This window comes from Sebastes umbrosus, chromosome 21, assembly GCF_015220745.1.
Source record: "Sebastes umbrosus isolate fSebUmb1 chromosome 21, fSebUmb1.pri, whole genome shotgun sequence".
NCBI classification, from domain to species: domain Eukaryota; kingdom Metazoa; phylum Chordata; class Actinopteri; order Perciformes; family Sebastidae; genus Sebastes; species Sebastes umbrosus.
The window spans coordinates 3244059-3259809 of record NC_051289.1 but is presented as its reverse complement, the minus strand read 5'-3'; the positions used below and the strand labels follow the sequence as shown (position 1 = coordinate 3259809).

Below are 15751 nucleotides of genomic sequence, written 5' to 3'. Positions count from 1 at the left end.
CACTTGAAGGCTGTTTTTAACTATTTTGGATGTTTTCTGAAGCAGTTTACTGAACTATACTGTAGTAAAAATCTGTGACTATTAATAGTAGCTTAAACAGAAAAAGAGATTTGCCTGGGCTGACCCGGCCTGAACAACTCTTGTTTCCTGCTTCTTGTTTCGGCTACGTGATAGGTCAGATCTTTTAAGTGACTGCATTTGACAAATGCCAGATTGTGAGCAGCCCCTCCTCTTTCACTCGGTGCACAGGTGTCTCTCGGCCTAATGATTGCTTGTAGTGACAGCAGCTGATGGAAACAACAACAGAAAGCCTTGAATTTCACTTGATCGATTTTAAACAAATACTCCTCTGTGTTTATTATCTACGTCATAAAAGTTACTACGAGCACACGGATGCATTCGGCTGAAAGTCACCAGATAACTCGTTAAACCGAAACACCTGTGATTCATTGAGGAACAGAAGCCTGAGGAGCAGGTGGAAGAGAATCCAGCCATCACTCTCAACCAAGATCTACTCCTGCGCCAGTTTCTCCTCAACAAAGTGCCAAGTAATAATGACATATAACGTTATGTAGCCCCTGGTCATCCTACCCATAACAAGTTCCTGGAGAAAGACTCTTTTCATCTGCCAGTGGGATAAAAACTGGCATCACACAGACTGAACTCTTTGGTCCTGCTCTCCTTTGAAAGAGACTACAATGACATCATTTCAACACCGAGCCCCGTCGTCTCCTGCCGTAGATCATCAAAAGTAAGCTTATTTACAATTTTGGACTAGTGGCCTATTGTTTACTGGATATAGTGTTTGTTCAGTGTACAGTTGCTGACTCCATGCTGATGTTGCTATGTGTGTCAGCTGTGTGTATATGATGTGGCCGCCGTGCCAGGCTATGTTTAAAGTGTCTTTTTTAAAGTTACTATGCATGTTGCTCTATCCATACGCTTGATGAATGATGTTGTTGTCGTGTTTTTAATGTTTGTCTTGTTGGATCAGAATCAGAATCAGTTTGATTGGCCAGGTATGAGTAAGCCTACATAGACTACCAGCAATTTGACCCTAGTTATTCTGCTCTCATTGTACATATGGAAATAGAACTGCAACGAAGCTGGACAAGAGATGTTTCTGTACGTAAATTGTAAACAATAATACAGTAGTGAAAAGGTGCATCGTGCAAATATGCTGAAATAACATAACATAGGTGGATATGTACAGTATGCATGTATACGTGTAACATTTCCTCTGGTGATGATGTACACTCACCGGCCACTTTATTAGGTACACCTTGCTAGTACCAGGTGGTCTTCTGCTGCTGTAGCCCATCTGCTTCAAGGTTGGACGTGTTGTGCGTTCAGAGATGGTATTCTGCATACCTTGGTTGTAACGAGTGGTTATTTGAGTTACTGTTGCCTTTCTATCATCTCGAACCACTCTGCCCATTCTCCTCTGACCTCTGACATCAACAAGGCATTTCCGTCCACACAACTGCCGCTCACTGGATATTTTCTCTTTTTTGGACCATTCTCTGTAAACCCTAGAGATGGTTGTGTGTGAAAATCCCAGTAGATCAGCAGTTTTTGAAATACTCAGACCAGCCCGTCTGGCACCAACAACCATGCAATGTTCAAAGTCACTTAAATCCCCTTTCTTCCCGATTCTGATGCTCGGTTTGAACTTCAGCAAGTCGTCTTCACCACGTCTAGATGACGTAATGCATTGAGTTGCTGCCATGTGATTGGCTGATTAGCTATTTGTGTTAACAAGCAATTAAACAGGTGTGCCTAATAAAGTGGACAGTGACTGATAAGGCTTTTGTGATTAAACCGTGGTGCATTCATGAACGATGATTTCCTCAGAGACCAGCACTGTCCAAACAGCTTTGTATTGGTGATGAAATGATGAAAATTTGAGAATACATTGAAATTAACTGACTTTGCAGCAAAATGTTGGCGTTTGAAACGCTGATATGACCCTAAGGTTGAGGTTGTATATAAGGTTTGGCTGTTTATAAAGGTCGCTGTGCCTCCTGGGAATGAATTGGCTTACTGTGATAGTTTAAGATTGTTGTTCTACTGGCTAGATGTAACTAGAGATTCTGAAACAATTTGGCTAATCTGTCGCCTGCTGGAAAGCTCTGAAGATGGACAAAATCATGTTCAGTGACAATCATTGTGACTGGCTTGTTTTCACATGTAGGTAATTAAAGTACTTTATCATAGAATTAATCTTTTAGATGTGCCAATAGTTGTCAGTACAATCAAATACTGCCGTATCGGTTAATTGTTTCTTAGCCAAACGGACCATTTGGGGATAATCCAATAAGCACTGAGGACCCCCAATATGTCTACCAGAGAGGGCATTCACACAGTCTACCTCTTCTGTGGTGCTACAGAGTTAACTTTCACTCCTCTGGCATACACCCAAGCAGAGCAGCTTTCATAATTTATTCAAAAATGAACCGTCTGACCTGAAAAATCCCTAATCATTATCTACATTATTTGTTTTACTCACTGCATCTCAATGAAGTACTCTACGCGCCTCGTAGTTCTGTATTAATCAAAGACAAACAACAAATGCCTGAGATGTTTTCATCTATTCTTTTCAATGAGGAATCTCAGAGCTCGGTGCTCCTCACTCCTCATGTTCTGGATATAGAGATCCTCCGTACCTCATCAAAATGCACAGTTAGAAATCTCTGTTACTGCTGCCTGCTGTGATGTTGATTCTATTTTCAAAACCACTCAACAGATGCTAAATATAAGAAACATACTGTTTTTAATGTATTAGATTATACATGCATGAAACCGATTCAAGTCGATTTTCAAACATGCACTTATTCCATGCAACAGGGATTACTTCAGTTCAATTTTAATAAAGATATCATACGTTAAGAAAAGAAGGAGCCAACAGCATGCTAAAGGAAATCAACATGCAATAACTAATGGGCTTTACAAGAGAGAGATGATTGGATTCTGACATCTAGTATCTGGTAAGCTTTGTTTACCCTTTTCAATACGCGGAGGAGCTCGCTGATCTCAATACATCCCACGCCATCTGTCTATCCTCTGATTCTTTGGGCTAAGAAAACCAGAGATGTTCTTCTCAGTCTCGTGGTGGAGCGGTTCAAGTCCCTGTTGCCAGAGATTTCCATTTGCATTTCATATCAAAGTGCAGATCACTCGCTTGTTTATGAGCCAGTGTTTTACATCAAAACAACAGCATGGTCTTCTGGGTATATACTGGATTTGAATGTATACCTTGAAGTTCATAATGATAATGATGAGAGAACCTGTATATAATTTACTATGATATCTAACTGATAGTATTGTCCAGAGTGATTGCTGCTACTGGGCAGCTTCCAGGTTTCTTTTGTGTAATATTCATGCTCAGTGAGTGGAATCTGGATGAATATCGTAGAACAATACAATTAAAAAGATTATGCCTGAGCCAGAGAACATAAAAATGGATGCAGTACGACAATCACAGATAAATCTATCTCTATATCTTCGTTATGCACACAGCATGTGTGACCAAGAAGGTCCACATATGAACTGATTCAGGGTCCCAGATCAAACCTTACCATCAATTGCATCATTTTCTACACATAATTCATCCAAAATATTAACATATTTAACATACCATTGAGTAGAATTTGATATCATAAGGTAATATTATAAAGTATGATAGTAAGTATGGTAAGCAGACCTAAAAAAAAAAAAAGATATTGCGATCATTTCACTCCTCTCAACTCCACCATTTAACAAAATAGAATAACAATAAAATTCAAGAGCTGAAAGATAATGAATACACAAGTAAGCAAATGTATTTAACAACAAGCAATCATCAATGTGAAAAGCTAAATTAAGTGTCTTTACATACTCTTTCCCTAACCTTAACCACATAATCGAGGTGTGAATCTCAGTCTCTGGTGCCAAAGTCATGCGCTTTTGTGCACTATGAAAATGAGGCGCCTCCTTGACTGGAAATTATGTCGTCTGTGAACATAATCCAGGCAGCAATTACACTAGTAATGAAACCATAACTGGGAAAACAACGTATTATTACATAAACATAATTGGAGACATGGCTGCTGTGTTACTTCCACTTAATTTCAATACTAACTTTGAGAAACACGTTGGACACCATAACGCTCATCTTTTCTCATCCCCCTATTAATTTCCTATAGAGCGGTATCATACATCAGTGTTATACAACAGATAAATAGAGCACATTAAAGCCCCTGTATTGTCTCCGGCTATGAGGAGGACCGGGAAATGGCAGCGTTACATAATCTTTTCACAATGGCTAATATTACATTGTTTATCATTAGGTAAAAGTAATTTCGACGAGGAAATTAAGACATTAAGACATACTGTGCGTCAACACTGCATAATGCTTTGTGCAATCACGCAATTGTTCAATAGTCCAAAGCCTGGATGTACATCCCATCTCCATAGTACTCCATATAGTATTTCAGACTATATATAAGATGCTACCTTGAAATCGTTTATAAAAGCTATGAAGACCTTTTTGTTAGATGTAGCTGTTGTGTATTTAAGTAACTATTTCTCTTTAGTGATGCACCACATTGCACAGAGACCTCCACTGGCTTCCAGCGTTTCACAGAATCACCAACAAAGTCATGCTCCTTAGCACTGCATGCCTCCACTCCTGACTAAATCTCAGAACTCATCTCTCACAGCTGCCCCCCTCTCGCTCTCTCCATCCATCGAGCTCTGGACCTCTGGATATTCCTAACACAGGGCTCTTTGCCTCCGCGCTACCTCCCACAGTCAGAGCCACGAGCAATATTGGTTCTTGAAGACTTGCATTTTTTTTGCAGAAGGGATTGACGTGTGATTGAATTGTTTACGTGTCCATGCAATGTATTTTCAGCAGTATTTTGTTTTATTGCTGCAGTGCTATTTAGATGCATTGCAGAACTTTGAGGTATTGAGAAAATGCTAAATGAATAAATTGCAACATCTATAAATGCACATGCAAGTGCACATATGGCTGAAATAATTTATTCCCCTATAGATTTTTTTCAAGACGTGAAGAAAAACAATGACAAGACCAAAACCATCAATGTGTTGATTGTAGATCTCAATATTTTCCGACTTCCTACCTGGTCTGTGTCAGCCCAAAGCATATTTGTTCCTTATGAAGATTTGTTTAAAGGTCCCATATCGTGCTCATTTTCAGGTTCATACTTGTATTTTGTGTTTCTACTAGAACATGTTTACATGCTCTAATGTTAAAAAAAACTCTTTATTTTCCTCATACTGTCAGCCTGAATATGCCTGTATTTATACGCTCTGTCTGAAACGCTCTGTTTTAGTGCATTTCAATGGAATTGCAATGGAATTGTGTTGCTAGGCAACAGCTTGGGTACATGTTTACTTCCTGTCAGCTGATGTCATTCACACACACACACTACCGGAAATAAACTGGGACACATTTACAATGTTTAAATCTGTGTACTGGTCTATATATTGTAGATTTGTGACATCACAATTGTACAGAAATCCTGACGGCGTGTTTAAAGGCACAGTTTCTGAATAGTGGCTGTGTGTATTTCTGCATGGATAGAGTGTTTGGATACTTTCACAGTATTTATGTAGCACTTTAACCTGCTTTATAATAAAAAAAGACATGAAAATCTCACTTTTTACAATATGGGACCTTTAAAGGAAAAAAAAAGGGGCAGATAGATAGAATTTAATTTTTTCTAAAAAAGGCTCACTAATTTCCTAAAACAGCTGGGCACTGCATTTTTGGGGGACTATTTTTCAGCCGTGGATTAATACACATTTGGTGCGCTCGTGAGTATTTCTGGCAGCAAGATGGACTATGTGGGATTGGCTCACAATAAACTACGGTCTGTGCGTTTGTGGTAATGAAGGAACATGTCACCCAGTGCAAAGGTGTGGCTCACAGATGTGTTTTTAATAGTTTTTGGAAAACAAAAGCCTGTGTGGCTGTGGCTTTGTGTTTAGCTGTGGTAACAAACATTTGCTAGTAGGATCAATTCATTATGGATTTTGATCATTTCATAGTAATTGGACAATTAGAAAAAATACCTCTGTATTTAAAAGTAGAGCATATCATACACAAGGAAACCTCGAATTGGTCTCGGTAAAGATGAATGTTATTTATTTAGAATACTCAGAATCACAGCACTGAAGCAAATAACAAAAGGGTGGGAAAAAAACTAAACCCATATTTTATAAAATGGAAAAGTTTGATTCGTTGATTCTTTTTTTTTAATAACTTATTATTATTATTATTATTATTATTATTATTATATTATTATTAATATTATTTCTCTCTGTATTATTATTATTTTTGTTTTATTTTATTCTATTTTTTTATTTCATTTCAATTTTGAATGCTGATGTTGGTTTCTTTTGTGTACTTATTGTGTTTGTTTCTAAGCTCAATTGCTTAGAAATTGGTTTATAAACTATTTTAATTGCGAACTGTAAAAAAGGGGAAAAAAATAAAGTATTAAAAAAGAGAAAAAATCTAAAAGTTCACAAGCCTTATACTTTTAATATCTATATTTCATAGATGATTTCACATAAATGGCTTGTGTCAAATTAGAATTAATAACTGTTGGTAAAGAGCAGATCAATTAGTTGTTTATGAAAGAAACACACGCTACATAACAACCCTGTATTGAAGGCCACGTTTTATAATCATGAATTGCTGAAGTGCCGAACAACAACATGAGAAGTGAGGCGCATCAAGTGACGAGACTATTCATTCACGACCATTCATCTTTTTCTCTCTTTTTGTTCCAGAATAGGTCTGTTCTTTTTTAATGCCACCAGACAAGAAGAACCTGATTTTGTACAGTAGTTATTTACACATCAGTACGACTATAATGAATAGGTTTAATTGCTATCGCGCCATATCAATTAACAATAGAAAGTAGGAAAATGAAAGTGTATGAAAAATGATCGCCTCACCACCAGATACGATGTTGTTGTTGCTAATTCTGTTTGGGTTCGTTCTATTTCAGTACTGTAAGAGAGTGCAAGCCCTTTTGTAAAGTCGCACCAATATTCTTTGTATGTTGTAAAAAAAGAAAAGATAAGGAAGCTCAATGTTGTCCTCACTCTGTCATATCTGATGGATCTGTGGCTGTGCAGAAAGTTTTGCCCTAGTTTTGAAGTGAGGAGGTCCGGGGGTGAGGAGGAAAGGTTTGCCTCAGGCGTCTGCAGCTGTGTGATGGTCTGTTACTGGGAGTTTTTCCAACCCACTGGGACAAAAACAACTCTCTGGTCAGTCTCAATCTCCTGACCTACCTGGATGGGAGAAATCTGCTCAAAAAACATATTTATACGCTTGGATATACACCAGATATATATCTGAAAATCACTCAATCCAGAATCCCGCCATGCTCAATTGGTTTCTTCCTTGTTTTTATGTCTAGCAGACTAGCAATTAATATCTGTTGCTCTCCAGCATGACTCAGGGATGATATTTATTGGAAGATCGATGCTTGTTTTCTTCAGTATTGTTCCAATTTCCTTTTGAGTCACGGAGGTATTCAAACTGATACAGACAGGCAATAAACCTGTTGTCCTCGCACATTATTTTCTGCTAAAACGGCAGCCTTGCGTTTTCAATGAACACTCTTCCCGTGGTCTGCTCAAGTTGTACGCGTGTCCGTGGCACCGCGATCGCTTTGACACATGCTGTGTTCAGTAGTGGTGTTGTGCCAGATGTCTTTTCAGAAAGTGTTTCAACTTTCTAGGAGTGTTTTGGCAAGTAGTAAAAGAAATCTTTTCCCACTTCCCAATGGGCTTTGACACACAAAACATATTTCATCTGTCACCAAGCTATTGCTCGGAGCAATAATCATATTTGCTTGGGTTTTATTTTCTTTTTCCACTTCCAAAAAGGTTATCAGAGCCGTGACACTTTTCAAAGGCTAAGAAACATTCCCTGTTTTTCAATCACCATATTGTCGTAAACACTTGAAAAATGAGAAATGTAACAATGCGAGTACAATGTTGTCCATTTTCAAGTGCTCCCGTGTGGACAATTTAATATTTGAAACTGAACATCCACTTAACACCGGTGTGCAGTGTTTAAGGCGGTGTTTAAGTGCTCTACTTGTGAACCCTCAGTGGGTGTTGTGACACACTTTTCATTTAACTGCACAACAACAACGCGTTTTAACTCCGCTCACCCACCTTTTAATATTTACAACATGAAATAACTGCACGTTGTACACCTACCAGTACGTATCCACTTTATTCCTTTCATATTTCTTTTCAATGTCATATTTTCTCCATAAAAACAACCAGGGAGACAGGTTTCTTAGGGATCCATTAATAATGCATTATCACTCAGCAAACTGTGGGGAGATGTAATGTGCCTTGACCATTTTTTTTAAAGCTTATCTAATTGTTAAATATTTAAGATGTATATCCTCCCAACATAAGGTTGTGTCACTGAGCTGACATACATCTAGTTTAAAGCTTATTGCCCTTGTGAGGCACCGCTAGTTTGACGGTGCCGTCCCTGTGACAGTGCTTGCTTTTGCAGTCTGCTCTAGCATCTGCCAGCGTATTTGATGGCACATCAGAGGACACAGTAAACATTGACAGAAACATCTATCTTCCCGGCAACCTGTTTTTATGGATTTATCCCAGTTTAGATGCCAGCTGTCATAAATATAACAGTGCAGTGATCATTAGCAGCTGTGTATCAGGTGAGGATGCCACAGAAGAATGGAGGTGCATTTTGTATTCTGATTGCCTGGTCCACTCCAGGAAAATAGGGCCCATTAGTTGAAATGAACTCCCACTCTGATTATGATGACAGTGTAGCAATAGATTAGCAATATAAATACTTCAAACACAATTACCAGGAGCCTTTCCAACTGTTACTCCTTCATGTCAACTGTGCGGTAATTTTATTCATCTCACCTTCATCCTCGCTGTGTCCGTTTACTTAAACTGGAACAGGTGTGCAGTTTATTCTGGGGAAAAAAGGAATTATTACACAGTTTAACAATGAATAATATCCTATTACAAGTAGATGTTTTATAATACAAAGAGCAAATGCATTAACACCTACATTAAACACCAGAAAGCTGCAGATGTAACACCTTTAAATAAAGAATTAGTTTAATAAATGACATCCATTGCAAGCGGTGCTTAACATGGAACGGAGAATATAGCACACATAATTGTCATTTTGATAACAGACAAAAAGACTAACAAAAGGTTTGATAGTTTTAGTTATAAGAGTTGACAGGTGTGTGGGAAGTTGTGTAGGAGAAATATGACTTCATTATTAGTAAGCGTCGATTGAACGTCCAGCTAAACTGGGCTCTGGTGTAAGGAAAATCCAGTTTTTGCAAATACTCTGATTTTTATGTCTGATAAAATGACATCGCTGTTTCTCTGAAGGGACCGTCTGCTGAAAATTAAAGCTCCGTTTAAGCGCAACGTATTAAAACAACGTATTATATTACATAAACGTAATTAGAGACAGGGTTGCTGTGTTACTTCCACTTAATTTCAATACTAAGTTTGAGAAACACATTAGGCTCAACTTTTCTCATCTCCTATTAATTTCCTATGGAGCGGTACCATACATCAGTGTTACACAACAGATAAATAGAGCATATTAAAGTCCCTGTCTTGTCTCTGGCTGTTAGAAAGACACAAAAAATGGCAGCATTACGTAATCTTTTCACAATGGCTCACATTACATTGTTTATCGTTCGGTAAAAGTAACTTTGATGAGGGAAATGATATAACGTTAAGACATATTGTGCGTCTAGACAGCATTATGCTTTTGACCCCTCTCATGTATGTAACCCTCTGTGCAGTCACATAATTGTTCAATGTTCCAAAGCCTGGATGTACATCACAGACTATATATACACATAAGATGTTATGTTGAATAATTTATAAAAACTGCAATGATGACCTTTTTGTTAGATGTAGCTGTTATGTATTTAAAGCTGAAGTAGGCGAGATTGGAGCAAATATGATTCAAAAATTTTATAAAAAGCTATATTGTTATATCCTGACAGTAGTACATGAAACAGGTAACCTGAAAAAAATCGTGTGCCTTCGTGTCCTCCGGTGCTCCCTGCAAGATTTCACAGACTGGGAGGAAAACAAGCAGTCAGAGCTGATCTGAGCTCTGTTGTCCATCCGCTTTCTATGAGAGCCGGCTGTCAATCACTCGCGAACTCCGATCAAACGGTCAAACTAGGCTGCGCTGATCAAATATGAATCAATATTCTGTTACGTTAATGCCTATTTCTCTCCTCAAATGTTCTCAGAATCATCTTGTAGTGCACGGTTTAGCTGTAAAATCAAGCTATGGTCACATGACCGGAGCACAGCCAATAAGAACGCTCTCTCAATGAAATGACATGTGATTGGTCAAAGTCTCCCGTCACGGGCTAGATTTCTTAAAGCCTGAAAACAGAGGCATGAGGAGGTGCAGAAGTCTAGTTATCTCTCAGAACACTTGAATTATAATATGCTGAAAGGTTATTACGGAACTGTTTTCCCAATGATGCCAAAAATATACTGCCTACTGCCACTTTAAGTAACTATTTTTCACAGAAAATGCCAAAGCTCAAAAGCCCAAAAAAGAAAAGAATGCAGCTGCTAAAACTTGAATTTATTGCATTGTAAAATGAACATATCATTCAGCTTTTATTTAGTCTTTAGTTTCTTACTTTGTGATTACATTGCAGTCATAAATTCCTCCGTGCCCCCATTCAGCCATCTTTTTTTCTTTTTTTTTAAATGCTTTCTTTAACTTGCGCCAGTTAAGTCACTTCAGGCTCCGCTCGAATCGAAGCAGCATTCCAAATAATTAAGCGATCCTACTGCTCCCTGCCTCTCCGCTGTATAATGCGACTGTCTCTCTTTTTATGGACAGTTTTGACAAATGTTGCACTCGAGTCCCAAAACACAAAACGGAGCCAAAGATGAAGGACATAAAGAATTTTTTATGTGCAAACCACAAAACTTCAAAGATGTATTATAGAGGGGATTAAATCTACTCACTCTAAAGGTCTTAGAGTCAAACTGAGAACACATTCACATGCTGCTGCACAGTATGTGTCTAGTGTGTACGCACAAGGCTCCAACACCCTAATGGACCAGACACCCCGAGGCTGTATGTGGGTGTGCGTACTGTACAGTGTCCGTGTGTGGGGGAATATGTGTATGTGTGTGTTAGCAGGAACTAAATGGGTTTTGCCTCCATTGGCCCACATCCGTGACTATAACAAAGCATTTTGTCTTCTCCCGAGGGGTATTACACACCACAACGACATCAGGGAGAGACACCCGAGAGTGTTTCGGTGTTTATTGAGTGGACTGACTTGGTTAACAATTTCTGTTTGGGGTGAATATTCTATTAAATATAGGATCTGAATGATAAATCTACTTTAAAAAAAAACAGCTTTATACATGTAGTCAGTGTTGTTTGATACAAAAAAAAGCATCTCCCTGCCACTCTTAAAAACACATCGTTTTAATCAGCAACACAATACTTTCCCTCAGAGGCATGCAGTGACATTCAAGAGCAATTCCTCACACGTCTTCACACACCCACAGAGTTATACAAAAAACATGCAGTAAGGCACACACACACACACACACGCACACACACACACACACACACACACAAAGATAAAAGATAATCTATGTAAGGGGGGTTTCTGCCTCAGTTGATTTAGGTCAAAGGGTCACCTGGCACTTCTGGAAAACTGTATAATTTTCCATTCTAATATTGTCTGTTTTCAAAACTACTTGTCTTCTGACAGGTCATACAGGAGACTCAGTGAAGGTTTACCTACAGATTCATGATTGAAGATGAGTTATTCTCCTCTCTTTAGCAATACTAAGATTACTTCAGCGAGCCCCTTTACTTCGCTGACATGAATAGGGTTCGTCTTTTATTAAACCCAACCCTGCAAATGTTTTTTCTTTCTAGTTATTGTCCATTTCTGATGTCTGTCTGCAGTTAAAGACGTCAGAGATGGGGCCAATAAGTGTGTACTGTAACTGAGCTTTAATGGAGCTGTACCAGTAGTATACTAAAAAACAGATTTTTTTCATTGATGTCATCTCATTGATCTCCGCAATTGAGTTTCAGTTTACAAGCCAAGCCATTAATGGAAACCAAATGGAAGACGTCAGCTGAGATCCTGCCACAGTGCCTGGTGTATTGTTTTATTTGCGTGTTGTAATGACAGTGTTTGTCTTCAGATCCCCCTGATGTCTCATTCACGTCATATGCAGTAATTCTTCGGGGTTTTTGTTCAGCTGTCACATCGTATTAAGTAGCCACCAAACCGCCATCATGCCCTTCGATTTCCTTCGTTTGTCCAGCGTCTTGTTTGTTCGTTTGTGTTTGCTCATACTGTTATTCTAGCTTGGACCCATTGTTATTATAAAACAATTACAGATGGCGCTCTGGCACTTCTGCACATGATCTTTTCCACTTATAACGCAAAATTTTAAATATTTATTCTATTTTTTTTTTTTAAGGAGTAGTGGGCAGAGTGGTTGACTAAAATAAAAGCCTGAAGCCTCTTTTCAAGTTCAAGATCTTTATTCGTCCCCGAGGGGGCAACTGGTTTAGCCGCAGTAGCAACAACAACAACAGTGCATCATATAAGACAATATACACATCACCACATACTAAAAACACTTACATATCTGTGAATTAATGATACCATAGCAACATTGATCAGCTGTATCTTGATACATTTGATCACTTAAAGTTAATGCTATACGGACAGGGTAGTATAGCAACAATACCTGGGTTATAATCCTACTTTAAGATTTTAAATTGCACTTTTAATATTAATAAACAGCTTTTAATGGTAAATTAAAATGTAAAAACTATTACAAACAATTTACAATTAACCCTTTATTTACTAGCAGCCCTTTTTGTATTACGGTGAGTCAATTTAGTTTTTTTTAATATCAAAACATATCGTATCGGAGGTTTAAACATTCAAATCCCCTGTTTTTTTTTCTTCTTTTTAATTAAAAGATGAAGGAAAACAAAATATTCTGTATGTAATGTCACAGTAATAGCAAAAAATAAATAAATAATAATAATAATAATAAAAATAATACTGGTTTAAGATTTAACACTGTTTTTTAAAATATATATTTACCTGTAATAAATCAGAAGATGGAATATTTTAAGGGAAGCACAATTGCAGAAACCACGCCGATGCCGATACCGATACCAATGTTTTTTGTTTATTTAGTTTTTGCTGTTATTTATTCCCCTTTTATGCCAGGGAAACAAACCTCTTCATTATAAAGTCAAGCACAACAAAAATATTTGTTTTCTGAAAAATGAATTAAATGTAAAAGTGATTAGATACATAAGCAGAGTTTCTAACACATAGATTTGATATTACCAGAACATACACTCACCGGCCACTTGATTAGGCACACCTGTTTAATTGCTTGTTAACACAAATAGCTAATCAGCCAATCACATGGCAGCAACTCAATGCATTTAGGCATCTAGACGTGGTGAAGACGACTTGCTGAAGTTCAAACCGAGCATCAGAATGGGGAAGAAAGGGGATTTAAGGGACTTTGAACGTGGCATGGTTGTTGGTGCCAGACGGGCTGGTCTGAGTATTTCAAAAACTGCTGATCTACTGGGATTTTCACGCACAACCATCTCTGGGGTTTACAGAGAATGGTCCGAACAAGAGAACATATCCAGTGAGCGGCAGTTGTGTGGACGGAAATGCCTTGTTGATGTCAGAGGTCAGAGGAGAATGGGCAGAGTGGTTGGAGATGATAGAAAGGCAACAGTAACTCAAATAACCACTCGTTACAACCAAGGTCTGCAGAATACCATCTCTGAACGCACAACACGTCCAACCTTGAAGCAGATGGGCTACAGCAGTAGAAGACCACCCGGTATTAGCAAGGTGTACCTAATAAAGTGGCCGGTGAGTGTATTTTAACAGCCGCCTAAGCATATTCAGAGACTCATTTTAGCATTTTCTATTTGTATTATTTTACCCGTCCGAGAGAACCACGCATTCCATAATATATAACTGGTGGACTCATAAGTCAGGAACAAACAACACAAGGATGCAATTTAACTATTATTGTTATTTAGTTTGATTTAACTGGCAAACAGACCAACAAACCAAACACAGTGAGCTGAATGCTGCATTGAACGGATTATGATGTTGATTGTGATGTTTACTAGCAGCCCTTTTACATAATACAGTGAGTCACTTTAACGTTATCTGCATCAACAGTATAGTTTAATGGAGCTTTAAAGTCTCCACTCTGCTTGTAAAACTACCACTGGGTTTAGTTCTTCAGAATAATTTAAAAAGATAAAGGTGTTGCTGACAAAAAGGAGTCAAAATATCTTTCTCCGCATATGTATATAGAGTATAATCAATTAGGAATTGCAGTTAATACTTACAGCAGGTGCTGCTTGTGATGGCTCAAAACAAGCATCAAATCTGGGAATAAACTCAAAACAAACAAAAGCACATCTATTCGAGCAAACTCAATGTTTTAGTGTCCCTTTCAGTCAGTTTACAATCACTTAGATCTCTGAAGGGAAAATGGTTTAGGGGGTTCATAACCTTCTCCACACACCCGTATTCATTAGCAAAGCTGAACTCCCATTTCATATTGAATCATTTGTTTCCTCTTATTATGTTTTACATTCATGCGTTCTCAGCCTCTTGTGTGCTTGCTTAAAAGATTCAAACAAAAAGATTCAAGAGTGTTTCAATCTGAAAAGCAGGAAACAGAAGGAAGCCATATAAAATAGACCTCATTGATCCCATCGTGATGAGTGTTCATAGAAGCATTATGCTCTTTTGTAACAGCTGTGAACAAAAATCATAATGGTTAATGATTATCAAAAAAGCCTTGGCCCTGCTACTCTTGAGTTAATGTGACAGCATCATCTGAAAGCAGCCTTGCTTTTTTTGTCTCTGTCTCAGTGGTTCCTTCTGTGCCGCGGTTATTCTCACTCTGCCGTGTTCATAATGTAATCTGGGGCAAAAAATAGGAGGCAGATGCACAGCGTCGCGACCTTGATCTCTCACCCTGGAACGCACCTCTAACACCCGATTGTATAACGTGTGAGTAATAAAAACGACGAGTTCCTGCAGCCCTTCTGGTGGGTTTGACTCGTGAAAACGGGGCTTGGAGAGGGGAGGAGATGGTGCAGAGCGCCTCAGAGAGTCGGTCTGTCAGAATACCAACCCACTCCATGAATCACACAAGGTGGTGGGAAAGGAGAGAATGAGAAGTGGGATTATGTAATTGATGGTGTAAAAAACGCATGATGGGGTGAGCATAAAACGGCGGCAGAGAGAAAACGTCGCTGTCATGGATCACAGGTGGAGGGAATGAAGTCGTAACACTGCCAGATACGCTCATTACCATACAAGTAGTTCACATACTGGTTGGAAAAACTCCTCAGTCTAATGCAGTACATTATTGCTGTTGTCCGCCAAAATCCTTGTAAAATGCTGATTTATATATTTGAATTCCAGCAAATGTCATGCTTCTCTGGGGATTGAGATAAAATATGTCTTTTTCGGTATCAGACACCCATTCAAAATCCATTGGATAAACTCAAGAACGCGTGATTGTCAAGCTGATAACAAGGCTTATTTTTCTTAGATGGTTTTTACTGCATAGCAGCAAAATGCAATAGTGTGCAAACAAAGCCAGCACA

At 38.4% G+C, this 15751-nt stretch overlaps 1 protein-coding gene across 1 annotated transcript in view; it reads left to right on the top strand.

The window, feature by feature from the left end:
• The first annotated feature begins 267 nt into the window (after positions 1-267).
• LOC119480638 (cadherin-6-like) overlaps positions 268-15751 on the top strand; it is a 205916-nt gene continuing 190432 nt past the window's right edge. The window contains exon 1 of the mRNA XM_037757120.1: positions 268-751. The gene's annotated coding sequence lies outside the window, so the exon portion shown is untranslated. The remainder of the gene's footprint in view (positions 752-15751) is intronic.